Below are 8,689 nucleotides of genomic sequence, written 5' to 3' on the forward strand. Positions count from 1 at the left end.
AAGGAGGATTTCCTGGAGGAGTCCTAGGAGGAATTTCTTTAGGAATTCAAGGAGGATCCAAGGAAGATTTCATGGAGGAATCCTTGGAGGAATTCCTGGAAGAATCCCAGAAAGAATTCCAGAAAGAATCCCAGGAGATTCCTAGAGGAATGCCAAGAGGAATACCTGGAGGAATGTCAGGAGGAATGCCAGGAAGTATTTCTGGAGAAATCAATGAAGGAATTCTAGGTGGAATCCTAGCATGAATTCCTAGAGGATTTCCAAGTGGAATACTAAGTTGAAATCCCGGAAGAACTCCACTTCTCTTCGATGAGTTCCAGTGGGATTTTTTATAGGGTTCCTCCAGGTATGCCTCTTGGAGATCCTTTGGTAAATTCTTTAGGTGCATTCCTTCAGGAGTTCCAAGAGATTTTTTTTTCTAAAATTCTCTTCGGGGATTCTTTTAGGAGTTCCTTCAAGAACTCCTCTAGGAATTCCTCTGGGAATTGCTCTAGAAGTTCCTCCAGGTATACCTCTAAGACTTCCTCCGGAAATTTCTCTGGGAGTTCCTCCCGGAATTCTTCCAGGAGTTTCTCCTTAAATTCCTCATGGAGTTTTTTCAGCCATTTCTCTAGGAGAAATGAAACTCCCAGAGCAACTCCCGGGGAAACTCCGGAAGAATCACTCGAGGAATTTATGGAGAATCTCCAAGAAAAAGATCCCATTGAAACTTCTAGATGAATATCAGGATCGCCTGCAGAAATTCTCGGGGTATCTCCCCGAAGAATCACCAGAGGATCTGCTAGAAAGAAATTCCTTGAGAACTGGTAGAGCAATTTCGGAGGAACTTTTGAAAAATCCTTGAAAATACTCCGACAGGATTTCTTAGAGAAACTTTAGTTTAATTCCCGGAGAAACATACAAAAAATTAATTAGAACTCCTAAAGAAAAACCCGGAGGGCAGCCTAAAGGAATTCTCAGAGGAACTCTAACAAAAATTTCAAGAGGAATTCTAGGAGGAACTTGTGGAGAAATTTCTGAAGGTACTCCTATAAAAATTCCCGACGGGATTTCTTGCAGGATGTTTAGAGGAACTCCAAGAGGAAATGAAATTTGAAGAAAATTGCTTACGACACTCTTTGAGAAATTCAAGTAATAATACCCGCAGGAACTCCCAGAGGAATTCCCGGTGAGAATTTAGGAAAAAAATCCTATGAAACTCCTAGAGAGGAATTCCCAGAAGACCACCTAGATGAATTCTGAAGGGAACTCCAAGAGGTATTTTTGGAGGAACCCCTGGAGCAACTCTCAGAGGAATTTCCGGAGAAATTGTAAGAGAAATTACTGAAGGAAACAATTAGAAGAATTTGCGGTGGGAATCCCTTGAGGAATTCCCGAAGGAACTTCCATAGGAATTTTCGGAGGTAATTTTGGACGAATTCTACTGGTATCGCTAATTCTACGTAGAGCGATTTCCGGAGGAACTCCAAGAAAAAAAAATACACTGTAACTCCTAGAAGAAGTCTCGAAGGAAAGCATAGAGGAATTCCCGCAGGAACTATATAAAAATACTCATAGAATAGTTTTTGAAACACCTGTAGAGAAATTGCCGAAGAAACTCCTTGAGGAACAAGGAGAAAGTCTTATAGAAATTCTGGGAGAATCTCCTAGAGGAACCCCCAATGAAACTCCCAGGGGGACTCTTAGTGAAATTCTTGGAAGTCCTAGAAGAATTCCCAGAGAGACTTATGAAAGGTATTCCAGGAGACACTCCTGGAGAAATTCCTGGAATTACTCATAGAGGAATTTCTGAAGGAATTTCAAGATGAGTTTCTGAAGGAACTTCAAGAGGAATTCCCGAAGGATCCACTCGTGGAATTCTCGAACGAACTAAAAGAAAAAATCCCGAAGGAACTCCTAGAAGAATTTCAGAAGGAACTCTTAGAAAAAAAATCTGGAGGAATTTTTAGAGGAATTCCCGGGAGAGATACTCCTAGAGGAATTCCAGGAGATATTTCTTAAGGATTTTTTTTGAGGAACGTCTAGAGAAATTGCTGGTTGACCACCAAGAAGAATTCCCGGAGACACTCCTAGAAGAATTCCCGGGAGAACTTCTAGAGAAATTCCTGGAAGAATTTCTGGAGGAACTTCTTCTGGAATTCTCGGAGGAACTTCTAGAGGAATTATTGGAAGAAATCCTAGTAGAAATCCCGGCAAAACTACAGGAATTCCCAGAGAAACTTATCGAGAAAATCCTGGGAGTATAAACTCTTTCAGGGATTCCCGGTGAAACTCCTGAGATTTCTCAAGTAAATTCTCTCGAGATTTCGCGAGAGATTTCGCCTGGGATTCTTCCAGGAATTTCTTCCAGGATTTTCTTGATAAATCCCTCATAAAATTCCTCCATGTGTTCTTCCTGGGATTGCTCCAGGAATTCCTCCTGGGATTTCCGCAAGATTTTTCCTGGGATCCCTTCAGGAATTACTCCTTCGATTCCTCCCACGATACAACCAGGAATTCTTCCCGGGATTTTCTCAGGCATTCATGTGGAAATTCCACTTGAGGTTTCTACTAGAATTCTTTCAGAAATTCCTTCTAGGATTCCTCCAGGAATTCCCTCAACAAATTCTGCAGGAATTCCTTCCAGGGTTTTTCCATGAATTTCTACATGTAATCTTCGAGGAATTCCTCCCGGGGTTTCTGCTGCAGGAATTTCTCTTGGGGACTCTCCAGGAATTAATCTTGGGGTTCCTCCAGGAATTCCTCTTGGAATTTCTCAAGGAATTCCTCCTGAGCATTCTCAAGGAATTCTTTCCGGGATGTTTCGAGGAATTCCTCCTCGGATTCCCACAACAGTTTTAACCGTGGTTCATTGAGAAATTCCTCCACGAATTTCTTCTGGGATTCCTCCAGGGTTTCCTCCCGGGATTCCTCTAGGAATTATTCCTCGGATTCCTACAGGATTTTCTTCAAGGACTCATCTCAGAAATTCTACATAGGATTCGTCCATGCATTTTTCCTGGGATTTTTTTATGATTTTTTTCTTGCGATTCCTCCAGGAGTTCCTTCTGGGATTTTCCAGGAATTACTTCTTGGATTCTTGCAGAAATTCCTCCCGGGATATCTCCAGGAATTAATCCTGGAGTTCCTGCAGGGATTTTCCTTGGGGTTCCTCCAGGAATGCCTTCTGGTGATCTTCCAGAAATTCTTCGTAAGATTCTTCCAGAAAATCGTTCTAGAATTCTTCTAGGAATTTTTCCTTGGATTCCACCAGGCATTTCTTCCAATTTTTAAGTCCTCCTAAAATTCCTCTTGGGATTCCTTCAGGAATTCCTCTTGAGCTTCCTCCAGGAATTCCTACTGAGATTTCTCATAAGAATAGCTACTGGAGGAATTCCTAGTGGAACCCAAAAAGAAATTTTTGAAGGAATTCCTGAACAAATCCCTGAAAAAAAAATGATTCAGAAATCCCAGAATAAATTTCAGTTATAATTCAAGGAAGAGTTCCAGGAGGAATTCCAGGAAGATTAAAGGAGTCACAGGTGAAATTTCTGGAAGAATTCTTGAAGAATTTGCATTATGCTTAGAGAATTCGCAAAAGAAATTCCTGGAGAAAACTTTGGAGGAATACCTAAAGAAGCCTGAAGGGGAATTCCTAGAGAAATAATAGGAGAAATTCCTATAGGAAGCCGCGCCACCAAATTTAGAGGAATCCTAGGAGAAATTTCTAGAAAACCCTCCAGGGTTTCATGGAAGAATCTTAGGAGGACTTCCTGGAGGAATCTCAGGAGGATATGCTGGAGGAATCCAAAGAGGGATTCACAGATGAAACCCAGGAGGCATGCCAATAGAAATACCTGGAATTTCTGGAAGAATCCCAGCGGGAATGCCTGGTACAATCCCATGAGGTACTCCCAGAAAGATTCCTGGAGGAATGTCAAGAGGAATTCCAGGACGATCCTCTGAAGGAATACCTGATGGAATACTGGGAGGTATTTTTGGAGCAATCTATGAAGGAATTCCAAGTCGAATCCTAGATGAATTCCTAGACGATTTCCAATGGAATCCTAGGATGAATTCCCAGAGGAATTCTAGGGCGAATTGCAGAAGAAACCCCAGAAGAAACTCATGTAAGAATTCTTGGAGCAATTCCTGTAGAAATTCGTGGAGGAAGCCTTAGAAAATTCCTAAAGGAATCCAAAGAATAATTTCTGCAGGAATTGCTGGAGCAATCACTGGGAAAATGGCTGAAGGAATCCAAGAATAAATTCCTGTATGGATACTAGAAAGAATTCCTGGAGGACTCACAGAAACATTTCCCGAATGAATCCCAGAGGAGGATTTTTAGGTGATATTTTTGTGGAATTCCTGAAGGATTTCCGAAGATATTGTTGGAGGATTCCCAAGAATGGCTTGGATGAATCCCAGGAGAAATTCCTGTACAAATTCTTGAAGGCATTTCTGGAGAAACCTCAGAAAGAATTCCTGGAGAAATACCAGAAGGAATGCCCATGGAAGCTCAGGAAGACTTCTAAAAGAAATCCCAGGAGATATCCGAAGAGGAATTCCTGAAAGAATCCCAGGAGGATTTCCTGGGGGAATCCTAGGAGAATTTTCTGGAGAAATTCTAAAAGGAATTCTTGGAGAAATCCCAGGAGAAATTGTCGGTGAAATCTCAGAAAAAAAAACCTGTGAGTATCCTAGAAGGAGTTCCTTGATGAAATTCCAAGAGTAATTTCTGAAGGAATCCGAAGAGAAAATCCTGGAAAAATCCCAGGAAGAATCATTGGAGGAATACCAAAAGAAAACCATGCAATAATCCTAAGAAGAGTTCCTCTAGGAATCCCGAGGAGGATTTCCTGAAGGAGTCCTAGGAGAAATTTCTGGAGGAATCCTTGGAGGATTTCCAGGAGGAATCCAAGGAAGATTTCATGGAGGAACTCAAGGAAGAATTCACGAATGAATCCCAGGAGGAACTCCTGGAAGAATCCCATGAGGAATTCCAAGAGGAATTCCTGGAGGAATTCTCGCAGGAATTCCTAGGAGAATCCCAGAAAGAATTCCTGGAAGAATCCCAGGAGGAATTTCTAGAGGAATGCCAAGAGCAATTCCTGGAGGAATGTCAGGAAGAATTCCTGGGAGAACCCCTAAAAGAATGCCAGGAAGTATTTCTGGAGTAATCCATGAGAGAATTCTAGGTGGAATCCTAGCATGAATTCCTAGAGGATTTCCAAGCGGAATCCTAAGATAAATGCCTAGAGAAATTCCAGCAGGAATTGCAAAAGGAATCCCAGAAGAAACTCCTGTAAGAATCTGTGGAGCAATTCCTGTATAAATTCCTGGAGGAATCCTTTCAGAATTCCTAGAGGAATTCAAAGAGCAATTTGTGGAGAAACTGCTGGACAAATCCCTGGAAAAATTTCTGAAGGAATCCAAGAAAACATTCCCGTATTATTACTAGGGAGAGTTCCTGGAGTAATCCCAGGAGCATTTCTCGGAGGAAACCTAGGAGGAATTCCTGGAGGGGACATTTGTGTTGGAATTCTTGAAGGATTTCCGAAAATATTATTGGAGGATTCCCAAGAGGAATGGTCTAGAGGAATTCCAGGAGAAATTCTTGAAGACATTTTTGGAGAGTCCTCAGGAGGAATTCCTAAAGAAGTTCCTGGAGGAGTTCCCATAGGAAGCTGATGAAGCCTTCGAAAAGGAATCCCAGGAGAAATTTCTTAAGAAATCCGAATAGGAATTCCTGAAGGAATCCCGGGAGGATTTCCGGGGGGAATCCTAGTAAACATTTCTGGAGAAATCCTAATTCCTGGAGGAGTCCTAGAAAAATTTCCTGGAGGAATCCTAGGATAAATTCCTGGAGGAATCCCAGGTGAATTGCTAAAGAAATCTCAAGAAAAATAAGATTCTGTGAGATTCCTAGGAGGAGTTCCTGGAGATATTATTGGAAGTATTCCCAGAGGATTCCTTGGAGAAATCCCAGAAAGAATTATTATTCCATCAATAATTCTTTCTGGGATTTCCCGAAGAATAACATGTAATAATCATAGGAAGAGTTCCTGCATACCAGGAGGATTTGCTGAACTAAATCCTGGCCATCCGGAAGAACAACCCACGCAACAGTTGATTCCAACACCAGCAGACGCCGAGCACACAAGCGCAGTACTCCCGGATGATTTCCAGAGAAACTCGTTACCCAATCATCACCTTACCCATCCTTGAAAAATGTGACCTCCTAACCTCGAGTTGCCCTAACTTAGAGTACATTGGCCTCCATTCAGAACTAATCACTACAATTAAGTAGTTATTGCCTTCAATAAATTAACTAGATTAAAAAAAAAAGATTTCCAGGAGGAATCTTAGGAGGAATTCGTAGAGGTGTCCCAGATGGAATTCCTTTAGAAATCCCAGGAGGAATTCCTGGTGGAATTCCAGGAGGAATTTCTGAAGAAAATCCTGTAAGAATCAGAGAAGGAATTCCGGGAGGAATTCTAAGTATTTCCAATAATCAAGAATTATACATAGATTCTTCAAAAATCCTTGAAATCCTTTAGTGGACCAATGTATGGACAAAGAATTAAAGATATGGACAAAAAATTATATAAGGTTCACGTAGTTTCTTCAAAAATCCTTGAACTACCTTATTGATAAAATATGGTCAAGAATTTCAAGTAATCCTAAAATTGATTAAGTTTACATAGTTTATTTGGAAATACTCGAATTACCTTAGCGAACCAAGATAAGAACAAAAAAATCTAAATATTTCTCAAAGTCGTTAATTTTTTATAGATTCTTCAAAAATACTCAAACTATCTTTGGGGACAAATAATTCCTAATATTTTTACGAATGTAGAATAAGAAATTCTACATTTTTAAAATATTCAAATAAACTTATACAGCATTCACAAATGACGTAGCTTTTCCCATACCGTCGTGCGGGGCTACTTTTGAAACACGGGGCTACTTTGGACACTTTTGAATATGGATTTTTTTAATTTGAAATATGGTTCAAATCTGTTTGATGTCTTTGGGACTATTATGACGCAATATTTTCCCCTTCATTTGGTTGAAATTGTTTTTCAAACAAACCCCTTATTGCTTGTCAGGAGGCGAAAAAACATCGAATGAATCATAAAAATATTCATAACGTATCAGAACATTTGCTCTGTAAGCACTGTTTCTACAGTTCATAAATTTCAGAGGGTTGCTCAATTCGTGCAAAAAGTATCGACGTAGCATATACAATCGAATATTTGTATCGATACACATTATAAATGACCGTTTAACCTAAATAAAGGATTGATGGCCCCCAGACAGCCTTTAATTCTATATTAAAATATCGCGCTGCTCATAATACCAAAGGTAGCACAGAACCACCTAAAAACGCATATATTTATTGAAATCATGTATGATATAGTATACAACAGTACTGGTATAAAGTAGTATTTTAAATAAACCCGGAATTTTAACTGCAGCTTTGTTTTAATTATAAATGTCCAAAGTAGCCCCCCTTTGGTTCTATATGAGATGTCTCCGATTGGTGTATGGGCAACTTTTTTGTATATTGATGGATTTAGTTCAAATTTTGCATGCATCCTAAATACATACTCACAATTATTATGAGTAAAAATTGTGGAAATACATTCACTAGTCTGGAAGTTATAATGTCATAAAGTTGAAAAACCATTAAAAAGTGTATAAAGAAGCCCCGCACGACGGTACCTATAACATGGTGCGTAGCAATTTGAGGAACTCCATTCTATCCCAAAATTGCTACGTGATTTATGGACGGTCCCTTAGGTGATCCAGGTATGAACAAGAAATTCCAAAAGTCAAGAATTTTACACAGATTCTTCAAAAATCCTTGAACTTCTCTAGCGGACCGAGATGTGGACAAATAACACTAGTTTACAAAATAAATCGAAAGTCGTGAGCTTCTATCAACGACCAAAATTTTTGATGCATAACTATGTGCTGATACCAAGATCGTGCAGCAAAAAATTTTAAGTAGAACAGTTTTTAAGTTTTTCCTGAAAATCGAGCTCTACAGTTTTCAAAAATATGAAATTTACTAATATATTAATATCTATCGTTGCGATCAACCTATTTTCAATCCTTTTCTATAAATAGAAAGCTGAATACAATATGTTTCAATCATCTGAACATAATTTTTGAATCAAATTAGTGGGATTCGAGATATTGGTGATTATATTGGCCAATCTGCTTAAATTTGAGCGAATTTTCCATAAAATAATGGAGATTTGTATTTTTAATTTTCAGTTAGAAAATATCAATTGAAAAATTCTTTCTCATGGGCAAAAAAGTTCCTTACATTCCTAAGAATGTAGAATAATTATTTATACTATTCAAAAATCCTCAAATTACCAAAGCGCACCCAGATTTGGACATGGAATTCCTAGTAATTCTAGATGTCGAAAATGGCGGGTATGATCTCCTAACGATTCATAAACTATTTATAATGGGAATTGCCTCTACTTTCATGTGCTTAGTGTTATCGTCGGGCCTACAACACGATATAAAAGCACAGAATGGTCATTGGAAGAGAAAAGTCAAAATTTATAACTATGGAAGAGCTCATGGATGCAAAAGCCCACTAAAATGACGTTTGAGTAGTGCCGCATTTACAGGAAATTAACTCTTTTCAATGGCATAGCACAAAAATCAAACGTGGGAACACGTGCCT

The 8,689-nt window shown here is 39.3% G+C and overlaps 1 protein-coding gene across 1 annotated transcript in view; it reads left to right on the forward strand.

The window, feature by feature from the left end:
- LOC134290062 (uncharacterized) overlaps nt 1–8,425 on the forward strand; it is a 124,582-nt gene extending 116,157 nt beyond the window's left edge. The window contains exon 2 of the mRNA XM_062857044.1: nt 8,415–8,425. The gene's annotated coding sequence lies outside the window, so the exon portion shown is untranslated. The remainder of the gene's footprint in view (nt 1–8,414) is intronic.
- The last annotated feature ends 264 nt before the right edge of the window (nt 8,426–8,689 follow it).

Source organism: Aedes albopictus, chromosome 3, assembly GCF_035046485.1.
Source record: "Aedes albopictus strain Foshan chromosome 3, AalbF5, whole genome shotgun sequence".
Lineage (NCBI taxonomy): Eukaryota > Metazoa > Arthropoda > Insecta > Diptera > Culicidae > Aedes > Aedes albopictus.